At 42.8% G+C, this 13,234-nt stretch overlaps 1 protein-coding gene across 1 annotated transcript in view; it reads right to left on the reverse strand.

Annotated features, from left to right (window-relative positions):
* Positions 1 to 13,182, reverse strand: part of ATXN7 (ataxin 7) — a 142,654-nt gene extending 129,472 nt beyond the window's left edge. Inside the window, exon 1 of the mRNA XM_074344548.1 lies at positions 13,166 to 13,182. The gene's annotated coding sequence lies outside the window, so the exon portion shown is untranslated. The remainder of the gene's footprint in view (positions 1 to 13,165) is intronic.
* Positions 13,183 to 13,234: the final 52 nt, after the last annotated feature.

Raw genomic sequence — 13,234 nt, forward strand, 5'->3', positions numbered from 1 at the left:
TCAGTGATTTCCCCAGTCTTCTGAGAATTGTTCAGATTCTCTCTTTGAATATTAATTACTCTGAGTAGGGCAGGGTTAACTGTTTAGACTACCCATATTAAAAGACAGAACTGAGTCACAATCAATAGTTCACATACTTGAGGGTTTATTTTAGGATTTCAAGAGATGAAGATGATAAGACAAAAATGATGAAAGCGGGATTATGAACATGTTACTAGGGTGTGCTAGTAATTTTCGGTTTGATCCTTTTTCCAACCCCAGACCAATTTCCCACCATTCCAGCCATGCTCTGTGCCCCAAAGGCTGACCCCTATGGGTGGCATCCCTGGGTTCATGCAGGCAGGCTTCCAGGTGGGGTTGGCCAATAGAAGGCACTGGAAGGACATCAAAGAAGGAGGAAAGAAAGTGGGGGAGGGGATTTTGCTGCTTTAGTCCCTCCCTGGTCTGGGCTGCATTTTCTGGCAGTGGCCGAATCCCTCCAGGACTATAGCACCTCTCAGACAGCCCCTCCTCTACGGCTCCAGCTCCCTCACTGGACTCCAGGAATGAATGCTATTTCTTCTCTTTTGCTCCTTTGGGCCCAGTAGTGATCATGTCTTCCTATTGCTGTTAGTTTCTGGGTGACAGGAACCCCATATCACCATTAACTCTGACCACTCTTCGAAAATAATCTCTCCATTAAAGTTTTCCAAACCATCAGAGTTGGACTCTGTTTTCTGCCAGACCTAAGAATTCAAACCATAGACTTTTAAAACCAGCAAACTCCCTCCTTCGCATGTGAGCAGTTATCACAAAGGTCATTCATTTCCCAGAGCAATTCCTTCACACCAAGCACTGCGTGCAAGCTCTTAGATTTCTCAGGCAGAAATGACACCTTTTAAACTGGTCAGTGCAGGAGAACACGGGAGGGCGCTCTTGAAAGACAGCTGGCAGAATGGAGGGGCCGACATTTAATTCTCCAGGCAGGAGTCGGCTACATGTCAAGAATAAAATGTTTACAAAGAGATGCCACTTCCTCCTATTTCTCCCTGGGTTTCCTTTCTCTGAGGGCTTGGAATCAAAGTCAGCATTGTATTTTCACGCTGAACACCTAGAAGTTGTATCACTGCCTGGGGAAGTTGTCCTGTGTGTCGCTTCGCTTTGCTAGTTTCTCAGACCTGAGGATCTGCTTACCACTAGCCAAGGCACACAGAAAAAGAGCCAACCATCTTGTATTACTAGCCACCTGCCTGTGATCTTTCCTTCTCTCTTTCATCCCGGGATAAATCTTTCTTCTGCACTAAGCAAAAGATGAGCAGGATGAGAAAATTCTGCTTTGCTCAGCTTTGCCTGTCTCTTTAACAGATCCAACCAGATTAGCACTTTTCCACTGCAGAGGACTGGCATATGCTTATACCGTAATCTGCTCTGAGCTCCTTCTTCGGATTTTTCTTTTACCAAGGCGACTGGATTTGAGGTTAGACGTTAAGTGAAATCACCTTGGAGTCTCTAAACACTCTACCTTGCTTTCACTTGATTCGAGTATCCTGGAGGTTACTGTATTTCTGAATATTGGGGCATTCTTTTGCTCAATCTAGAGCTGATTTAAATAATTCTTCTAGAGATTGGATAAGAACTGATGTGGCTTATGGCAACAAGCCACTCCAACAAAGACTCCAAACGTTTCCCTCTGCAACCAGCAGGCATTCAGAGCTGACAGTAAGAGTTGCTAAGATAAAGACCCCGGCAGACAGACTAGTCTGCAGAAAAGATGCTCTGCTACACTTCAGTGAAGGCTGGCCAAAGGGCACGAGAGCTCTCTTGTCCTGTCCCGGTGGGGAAGCCCCTCTCTTCAGCCTAAAGGCAACACTAGGAAGCAGTGAGATTAACAAAACTTGGTTCACACTATAGTATATCCATTTCTAACACTTGTTACCCTTATGTGCCCGTTTCAAAGGATATTTCATTAGCGAACTCCATAAACAGGTGGCTGGATACACATCAAATGTTAATAGTGATGTCTCTGGGTAGTAGACGTATGAGTAACTTTTGTTTCCTTCTGTGTATTTGCAAAATTTCCCAAATTTTCTATAATTTCATTACAAACACCAATGATTTTTGCAATCAGGGAAAAATTATTAAAAAACTTTTGAGCAGTCAGGAATTTCTGTTTCCCATAAGAACCAAGTTTATGTAATTCTTGAAACTCAAAATCCAAATTATATTTCTTACCCTTTATGTATTTTAAGATTTTCAATACTACAATCATTTTATGAACTACGGTATTTTTACCCCCCTTAACAGAGGCACTGAGGAGTAAACCCAGGACCGCGTACACAGCAAGCATTTGCTCTACCACTGACCTATAGCTCCTGCTCTCCTGAATTATGTTTTCAAATTAAGAAACCATTCAAAATGTAAAGAACAAGAATGCTAAATTGGGTTTAACATGTACATTTTTTTCTGGTACACATCACAACCTTAATTGAGATAATTTAGACTCTTCAAGGTCAAAATTTACTATATTCATACACTGAAGCATTCCCAATAGAGATGAAAAAAATTGGAACTGTTTCTTTTTGTGAGAATACCACGCAGACGGTATCACATGCAGTGATATGGCTAAGAGACTACGGATGAAAAAACAGACTAGTGTTTCTTCCACCACAAAAGCCAGCCAGTAAAAACTTTCCAGTCTACAGCTGATTAATACTTGACACCAGATCTCTGGAAAAGAAAGCTAATCGTTGCTGGCTGCTAGCTCAAGCAACGGACACAATCAAAAAACCTGCCTACTGCTATGTCATGACTGCTGTTTACTATGACAACTGATTATTCAATTTACTGTCATTTATAGTTCTAAACAGAAACCTGGAATAGGGACTAGCTTTTCTAGGGCCTTCCTTTCTTATAATCTACAATAGCCAGACATGTTATTCATTGTTTTGCAGTGATGAACTAAATTAACAGGGAATCTTGGAAACAATAAACATCTTTACTAGCTTCAGGAAGCTAGTAAATTTGAACAAGAGATTCTTTTTAAACTATCATAATGTAATGGCAAATGGTCTCTTTTCCAACTTCGATTTCTAGAGGATTTATAGTTGTAATAATCATAAATAATTGTTATCTATTTATAAATAAATAAATTAATAATAATAATCAACAGGGAGAGTAGTGGGGGAGCAGAGAATGGAATCAACTAAGACTAAGAGCAGCTAAGAGGAGATAGTTAATCTCCTTTTGTGTTCAGTACATTAAAACTTAAAAAAAAGAATAAAATATAAAGAAATGAAAAGTGCACATTGTTCAATTTAGAACTTTCTCTTCAGGACTAAATCCAAGGATTCTGAAGGTTCAAAGTGTCCGCAAAAAATGAGACCATGAGACAAATTAGAAATGCAAGCCATCATGAGAAAACCAGATTTTTGATTAGTGTTAAGTGTTAACACAACGTTTTTAGAAGCTGTAGAAATAAGTTCCTGAAACAAATTAGCAAAAGAGTTTAAAAACTGGTGTTAAATGCTAAGACAAGGTTCTAAAAGCTACCAAAAAAAGTCCTGGGATGTCTCTATTTGCAAAAAGGTCTGGCCAAACAAGAACCAGCATATTGCCACTATGATCACAGTGATGGTTCAGACAACAATGAAACTTTAAGAGCTCTGGGGGAAGGGCCCAGCATACAACCCTGTTGTTAACAGAACACTGTCCAGAGAACTCACTTAAACAAAAGTGTCAAGAGCTCCTCTCAAAATCTTTTGTAGCGGCGGGCCTCAACAGCAGAAAACAGGGCAGATCGTTTAAAAGAAGAGTCCAGGGATTGGGAGGACAAGTGACTACACCAAAGGCGGTAATTACATCCTGGGGAAGCTTAAAAAAAAAAAAAAAAAAAGGGGGCCAGACTGAAGGGCTCCAAGAGGTACTTCAAAACCAGCTGAATGGGAAGAAGGGGTGGGGTAAATCTGCTCCTCGACTGGTCGTCTGTGGGGAAGTAAAAAGACACTGGCACTCCAAAGCAAGAATAAACAAAAGTGGCTGCAAATGACCAAGGTGACTATTAGATACCGCCATTACACACCAGTGTCCCCACGGTAATGGAGGTTAATCGTAGGTTCACCCAGCTCTAACTCACTCTGAACCTTAAGAAACCAGAAAAGGGGCTTCTGTCGTTGGTAAACCACCATTCTCGAACTGCCCCCAGCAAAGGCTTGGGGACTTAAAGCACCCAGGGGTTCCCCCGCCCACAGTCCTACGCTGCAGGAGTAACTGCTGGCCTTTCCTAAACCATATCCTTAGCTGAAAAGTAGGGGAAAATATGCTCTTCTCTGACTTCAAAAGATTAGAGTGTAAAATAAAACAGGAAAACATGTGAAAAAGCTCTGAATAAAATCACACTGTATTTGCACATTTTACAGATTGAAACATTTAACCTACGTGGTAGGCTGTCTCTTCGGCTTGTAAACGGGAAGGTCTAAAATGTTTACTTTATGGTATTAACAAGGATACAATGAAAGCAGCTAGACACTACGAGCAGAGACAGAAACAAATGCAGGGCAGTTTGGGACATTTAGTGTTTATTTATCTCACCGTGTGTCAAAGGGATCACCATGCAGTGGGTAAAAACGTTCTCAACAGGGACCCTGTTACCAAAAAATGGTTAAATTACACTCCACGTGCTTTTCTTTTAAAATATCAGGAAAATGCATGATATGTTTTACAAAAGATCACCACATAAAAAAATGGATAAATACGTTACTGCACTGACAGTGGTAAGTGCCAATTAGCTGAAATGGAAATACATGGTGTGTAGCCACAAGACTGGGTCTCAAACTGGTTTAAGAGGCACGTGGGGTTGAGAGGGAGAGGGGTGTTGCAACATTACATGTGATAGATGATGCACAATGTAACACACACTTAGAGGCCCACAAATGTTTGGATGGTGGACATCTGTGGTTTTACCAGCCCTGCAACCACTCCCCCTGCTGAGGGATGACAATCACCCCAGTAGGTACTTTCTTGGTGAGGCAGGAACCAAGGCACCTGCCACCCAGTCTGAGCCTGAGAGATACACCCACTAGAGAGAGGGGTTAAAGACAGCTGGAGAAGTCACGAAGCCCGGCACCCTGAGGACACTCTCTGCTGAGTCCTGCTACCTGGATCCCTGAAGCTGCTCTGGATCTGATTCATTCTGAGGCCTGGTTCCGAATTCAGTTGTGTTGTCAATGCTGGGAGCTACACCACATTGTTCTCATAGGCTTTTTTGCTCAGAGGGGCCAGATTTAGTCTCTACTGTTTACAACCAGAAACCTTTAGCTGATTAGTTATTATTTTGAGTGTAGAAGACTCAATTTTCTCAAAGATTCGGAAGATGAAATTTGAGTGACAAGTTATTTAGACTATTAACTTTATGGTAAAACAAAGGCATGTATTACTACAAAATTCATGTAAAATTTTAAGACATTGGATTTTTCTTTTGAGATTTTTAAAGACATGCTTCCTCCCACTTCTCACTCTTTCCCTGCCCCATGCAAGTTTCTTTAGCAACAGGTTTAAGAAGCACTAGGTTTAAGAAACAGGTTTAAGAAGCACCTCAGGCCACACAAGACCTGCAGAAGAACTGCCCTCCCCTGAAAAATAAATGATCATTGTTTTAAGCCACAAAGTTGTGGAGTGGGTTGTGGTTACTCAGCGATAACTGACCGACGTGCTCCACAAATTATCCCAATATGTCCACATTCTTTTATTCCATGTATTTCCTACAAGTTCCTATGAATGAACTCAACACTCCAGTGTTACCGGATAACTATGCCCCAGACAGATGTGGCTACACTTCTCACTCTTCATGGCCATGTCGGTGTTTCTAATTCCACAGAAACAATAAAATGTATTTCAGTCAGAACATAGAGGTTTAGACAAGGAGTAGAACGCACTCCAATGCCAAAATAACTTCAGTGAAAATAAAGTTTAAAAATTTCTCAAATTATCATAGTTACACCATAAGGATGCAGGTCCAAATAGAGCTGAGCTGAAATGGAAGGTACCTGACTAAGAGAAGAAAAATGAAGCCAAATTGCCATGATTCATTTAAAAACTAGAGAACTCAAAACAGATTCTCCCCCTTACAGTTTTTGTGCCTGGAATTTCTTTCCATATACTTTAAAGATGATCAAAATCCTCTTTTAAAAGTTTCCCACACACTGTCTAGAGAAAATGCTCGCTTCAAGTCACCATCCATTCAACAGCTATTTACGTAGCACCAAGTCTATGCCAGTGAGCCGCTGAGCACTCTGTTTTTTTGTTTGTGTGTTTCTTGTTTTTGTGATAGTGTACCCAGAGATACCAGGGTAGAGGGAGCATGACTGGGTGAAACTAGGGCACACACCTGTCTTGGTCAAGGTACCTGGTCTGGTTAGAGGGTTGAGGCTGATGGATGTGGCAAACAAGGCTCTGCCCTCATGCAAACCTGTATCTAGAAGGGGGGAAATACTAGCAGCTAATATTAATTACTATTATCAGCACCACGACTGTCAGTGTTATTACCTCTCCCACCACTTCCTCCTCCTGAGTTACTGCTAAGTATCTGGCACTCTGCTAAGCACTCACCTCGTGCAACCTTCACAACAGGTTAGCAAGGTATCATCCACATTTTACAGATGAGGAGACTGAGGTTCTAAGTGGACAAAAGCAACAGAGACAGTAAGCTCATGCTTTTACCCACTAGCCTATACTCCCTCCATACGTGTGAATTCCTTATAACTTTATGAGAACTTCAATAGGGGGAAAAATATCCTTCACAGCAAGAAATGAGGCACCACATACTCTCTTTATCAATAAACGTCTATGCGTCTGTGTGTGTTTTCAGTGAGTTTCTTCTAAAAAGTGATATTTATTTAGTCCTGTATGGAATTTTTTTCCTTCCTGTTGGAAGAATCTGGAAAATACTCTTTCTTATTAGTAATATAGAAAACATTTTTAAAGGCATATGAGAAACCATATTTCACTTCTCATTCAGTACAACACAGACCATGGCGGGAATTGACCATCTTGGGGAATGAGGCCTCAGCCACAAATAGAACATGTTTTCAATTAGTATGTTTATTCTTTAATAACTTTATCATGTTCTCCTGATTATAAAAGCAGCACATACCAGTTGGAAAAAAAAATGAGAAAAACAAAGAAAAAGATCATCCACAATATTATTACCTAGAGACAAGCAGCTCCTTTTAGTATTGGGTGTACACCCTTCCAGACGCTTTCTTTATACGGGGCTCTTGTCCACCTTAAAAAATCACACATTAAACATAGTCTCATGCTATCTTCTTTTTTTTTTTAACATTCTATGTCAATAAATATCGATCTGCATCATCCTGTTTAAAGATTGCACAGTATTGCACTGTTGGATAGGTCCTAATTGACCTAATCAATCCTTTATTAATAGGCATTTAGTTTATTTCCTATATTTTGCTATTACAAAAGACAGTGCAGTGAGCAGCCTGGTACACACATCTATGCACACTTGACGGATTATTTCTTTAAGATAAATTCCTAGATGCTGACTTGCCATTTTATTCTATGACTCTGGATTCATTACCCAGAAAATGTGTACCCAATTTACCTTTTTCAAAAGAAGGAAACCCTTAAACGTTAAAAGCAGTGACATGTTTTATATTTCTAATATTTAGATAAAATGGTCCAAAACTACAATTTATCTCTAAACATCTAAAATACCAACTCATGCCTCTGATACTGCATTAGGTTCACATTTGGAAGGGGGAAATTCTAAGGTACTCAATAAGTGGGGTTTATTTTCAACATAAAGTGGTTTTGAAAAGTTAAACTCCAAAAAGAACGTATTTGCTGCAAAACAAACAAATTAGTAGGGAATGCTAAAAGGCAGTGAGAGGGTCGAAAATAAACCAACCAGTCATAGTGGTCACCAGGTCACCAGATCCGCATCCCATACAACGGCCGAGAGAGAAGGGTCAAGAGAGAGAGGAAAGGTGAAAACTACCAGAAGCGACTCTCGGAGCTTCAGTGATGGCCGGATGAAATGACACACAGACATGTACATCCACGTGCTCTGTACACACCAATCCTGGAGCTAATCTCCAGGGGTTAGAACACAAGAGGAATCTTTGTGCGCTTTATTTAACCAAACACCATGCAGAAGCGGGTCGGGGAGGCCGGATATAGGTAAGAGTGGCCAGTTAGCAGCTTGAGTGCCTAGCATCAATTACTTCCCCTTCGGGGCACAGGAGGGTAACTGGAACGTGACACGTAAAACAGCTCCAAAGGCACTGATTCCCTTCAAAACCATCACACAGGACAGGGCTCAATCTTCAAGCTCCATGGAGAACTGGGCAAGGTGACAACATTTTTAGCAATAATTTACTGGTGAGTAAAATGCGTGTGAAGGGAAGGCCACACACTGTAACTAATAACAAGTAACCTACTGGGGCTTCACCCTAATGGGGGAGGTGGGTGCATTAGATAAAGCAGCCACACCAGCAGCACGTGCAGCGGGGAGGAGAGGGGAGGACCGCTTGGTGATGCCACAGATCAAAAGCACTTATGAGTCTAACATTCTTCCAGGCAAGGGGTCAGCAAACTACGGCTTATATGTGGGTCAGGTCTCGCCTCGGACTGTACATACCATGAGCCGCTGCCCACACACGACATTTTTAAATGGTTGAAAAAAATTTTTTTAATATTTCATAAAGATTATATGGAGTTCAAAATCGGTGTCCACACAGCTCTGCTGGAACACAGCCACGCCCACTCACTCCTGACTATGGCAGCCTTCCCCAAGCGCTGACAGAGGAGGCAGGCGTGACGGGGACCTGGGTGGCCAGCAGAGCTGAAAGCATTTACTATCTCATCCTTTACAGAAAGTTTGCTGACCTCTTTTCTAGGCCATGAAATCAGTTGTTGCTGAATGGTTCACAGAGCTAAACCTTGCTGCATACTTGTTGGTTTGGCCCCAGTGTACCCAGGATCTAAACGTACCCTGCCAGCCTAACAGAGAATACAACCCCACTGCACGTCTAAAAGGTCCTGTAGATGCTGGGGTACCTGCCAATGGTAACGAGGAAGATGCAAACAGTAGGATGGTACCAGAAGGTTTATGCACGAATGAGTATGATTAAAGGTTTTCTCTCTGAAGAATATATGAGCTATTTCCTTCCACAGATGACAATTAAACCATCCTCAAAATGGCTACCACCTTTGAGCATTTACCAGGGGCCTAGGACCGAGCAAAGCCTTTTGCTTGTAATGGTCATCTTCTCTAGATTCAGAAAGGCTGGCTGGCTCATGATACGGGAGTCAAACTCAGGTTCAAGTCTAAAGCCTGTTGTTCCTAACCACTCCCTGACTTGAAAGCACAAGGCAAGAAGGCTCACCATGAATAAATAAGAGGAAAAGGGAAAGACCAGAGAACAGTGGAAGAAAGTCTATTTTTATGGCCATGAGCATTACAAGTATTTTATTCATTTCTCTCTCTTTCTCTCTCTCTCAACTCATAATACTCTTTCTTCAATGTTTAAAGAAAGGAAAATACAATTCATTTCTTCCAGAATCTTGCTTGTTAAGAAAAATCAGTGCAGGTACCCAAATACGGAGGCATTTTAAAGATGTCAAAATCAGACAAAGCTATAGGTCTAACTTCCATTAATTCAATCTCTGGTGTATGAAGTTCCCCAAAAGGAGGGAGGAAGGAAACATTTTTTCCAGGCAATGGCCTAGAAAGTACATGTGCAGTTTTTCAATTTAGACTTTTCATTTAAACTACAAATGAAGAGCAAAGTTAAATGGAATATCACCCAAAGAGACAGCTATGTTGCTGGTGGGAAGCTGTTCCTTTCTGCCTAGGATCCATGTCCTTGGCTTTAACAACGGGACCGCCATTTTCCTTCAACTTTCCTCCAGAAGGCTACAACATAAGAACCACTCAATCCTAACCCATCTCTGAAAACTGGATTTGCAAAAAATGTTTCAATCTGCTAATATTTTCACCATACTTACTCACAAATAATGTACACCATTATTATACACCATGTTTGTACATGTTTACTCAGGTGCTTATTAATGATGACCCACATCCAGCTTCCAAGTCCTTCCTGTGGGCCTGATGAGGGGCTCGGAGTTTCATACAGGGACCTTCACACCAGCCTCCCAACACCTCTACCAGACAGGCTTTATCCAGATGAGGAACTGGAGGGTCAGGCAGGTTAAGTAGCTACAGGGAATGAAAGAACCCAGGCTTGAACCGAAGTCTGCTTTGACTCAGAAATTGTGTTTTTGCCGTGGTACTCTGCTGTCTTGCCAAGGCACCAACACATTTTCTTAGAACGACTGCCTCCAGTCAAACTTCAGATCTGCTGGAGAGTAGTAAGAGAGTGGAGCTGAATGAACAACTTGCTCTAAGAGCTGATTGTCAAGCTCAAGCCTCCACTTGTTGACCATCAAGCTATTTGGTCTAAATTTTTAAATACAATTTTTAAAAAGCCACAATGCACCCAGGATTGGCACGTCAAGCCCTTTATGTGTGCGCATGGCTTACCAACCGAAAGACAACTCTTTGCTTTGGGATCAAAATGGCAGTGCTTTTGGGGCTCTAAGACCACATGACTAAAGACAACTTTAAAAGGCAAGTACTGAGCACAAAGATCTACTTCTTATTTTTTTCCTCTTAAGAATTATTCTAACTCCTGTTTTATTTAATAAAAACAAACATCTCTAATTCCCTAATTAGGCCCTGGACCTCTTTTCTAAAACTATAGACCCCTCTCCCTCAGTAAAATACACATACACAAAAACTTTTGGTCACACCTATAGCAGGTTCGGGAATCCTTTGAAGCCCATTCATGGACCCTCTGAGGTCCACAGACCCCAGGATAATCCTTGTTCTAAAGCATGTGACAGAAATACCTATTTAACTGGACCAGGGTAAAGACCAGATAGCCAGCTCGCATCATCCTTTATAGTTTCAGAGGCTAATATTACATCAATACTCAAAGAAACTTTCTTAACTAGACTCTAATACCCTCCAAGAAACTAGGAATCCAATGACTGGAGTAAATCACCAATCCTAGGTTCAAAGTCCAAATCAGTTTTGTTATACTTTAAAACCTGCTACTTCTTTCTGCCCACAGAGATCTCCCTGGGAAAGGAAGAAATGTTAGTAGGGTGCAGAGCTTCACTCTGTCCTATTTTAACATTCATGGACATGTTAACATATAACAGGTTGTATGAAAGGATGACTTGTAAGATTTATTAAAAGATGTTCTCTCACAATATACGAGATGAAGAAAAGTCAATCAAAAAAAAAATCCTTCAATGTTCAACACAAAGATCTGTGTAAAGCAACTGCGAGATAAGTTATGCGGCTGACAAAGCAGATTTTTTTTAAAGTTCAGAAAGGCTCAAATTTTGCTGTTTCCCACCACCTGAGTCAAGAATTTTCAGAAATGTTTATTTTCAGGTATACTTCAAACTTTAAAGCCTTTCCCATCTCTCTTGGTCATTTTGCTGCAGAAAGTTTCTAGCACTGTCCAACAACATACAAAATGAACTTACAAAGGTATTTGGCCAGGACTCCAGCTATGACGGACAGATAGAATGTCTCATGAAAATTTAAGTTACAGGGGGCAGTGATACTTTCCCATAAACAACATTATAGATTAAATCACTAGATACTATTTCCAAATCAGTATTATGATAAGGCCAGGTAACAAGTAACTTAACAAGAACATCATTTCACCACTTGACAATTACCTTTCAAAGAACAATGACCCCCTCCAAAATGTCACTTGGGATGGACAGTCAACTGACACTTTCCATTTACAGTTTGTAGGACTTAAGATTTCAAGTAATTCTTCTTTTGGTTTAAATGTCTTCTCTCCCTCTAAACCAAGAAAAGGAACAGACTCTGCAGCCTGTGCACAGCCAGCGTTTAAGCTAACACTGTTTCAAAGCCAGGAGAGATTTCACACTGTGGGGGAGGGCAAGAGATACTTCAAAATATTCACTCAACTGTGATCTTTTTTTTCCCTCTTTGTGCCAAAAGTCAAAGGTGCACTGTTGAAGAGCACTACTGAAGTTTTCACTTCACATATATGAATACAATTTTACACATACTGATTTCTAGCTAGAGGTGAAGAACCCTTCACTATCACACATTTGCATGTACAGCTCTTCCTCTTTGAAACAACTGAGAGAAAACAAGGAGAATGAACCCAATCTGATTAAGGAAACTGAAACAACCAGATCCATCCTCCATAATTGCTTCATCCCGGATATGAAGAGGCAGGGTACTTGGGTGGGGAGGGGGGCGAACTGTAAAATAACTCAATAAAATAATCAAACCTGGGTTCAGAACTCTGACCCGCTTCTTGCGGCTAACTGAATCTATCCCACTGGAGATCAAATCAGCCGTACTGGTTGGTGCTCGTTTACTCTCGCCTCTCACCACGGAGATGTTGCCATTTACGAGAAACTCATCGAAGTTGAATCAAAGTGACTTTTGGGAAGAGATGCCAATATAATCGGCAGTGTGCTCCGGAAACGTGTAACTCGACACACAAGGCAGCGTTTCTCATTGAGCACCTCCCTCCCCCTTCACTCACTTTCGACTTCCCCTTAAGATAGGGACCGTCACAGTTTTTGAAAATCACAGAGAAAAATCAATCAATAAAAGCACCCCATCCCGGTCACCGCCGGCATTCCGGCGTCCCGGGAGGAAGGCGGGCACCCGGCTCCCCGTGGCGGCTCGAACTCCGCCAGGAGGTCGCTAAGTTTCTCTGTCCCCTTTTCCCGGCACCCGCACGAGCCCCGAGGGGATGGGGGCGGCCGCCGGAGCCGGAACGCGCCACCTGGAACCCGGGGCCTTTTTCGCTCGCCGGCCGCGCCCCGCGCAAGTGCCCGCGCGCAGGACCCGCCCGGGCGCGCGTGGGCGCCAACTTCGCGGGGACCCTCCCGCCGCGCCCCCTCGGTGCCGCCGGTCCCCCGACTCCCGGGCTGAGCCGGGGATGGGCCCCCGCCGCCCGCCCCGCCCCGCCCCGCAGGGGAGCAAGCCCACCCCCAGCGGCCGCATCCGGGATGGGGCGGCGGGGGCCGCGGTCGCCCTCCCCGGGCAAGCGCGGGGGGCTCGGCCCCCGCCGCCCCGGCGGCGCCCGAGTGAGCTCACCTGGCGGCTGGCGGCGGCCTCCGGGGCGGCCTCTGGGCGTGGGCCGGGCGGGGGCGACGGGGGGCGGGG

This window comes from Camelus bactrianus, chromosome 17 (assembly GCF_048773025.1).
Source record: "Camelus bactrianus isolate YW-2024 breed Bactrian camel chromosome 17, ASM4877302v1, whole genome shotgun sequence".
Taxonomy (NCBI): domain Eukaryota; kingdom Metazoa; phylum Chordata; class Mammalia; order Artiodactyla; family Camelidae; genus Camelus; species Camelus bactrianus.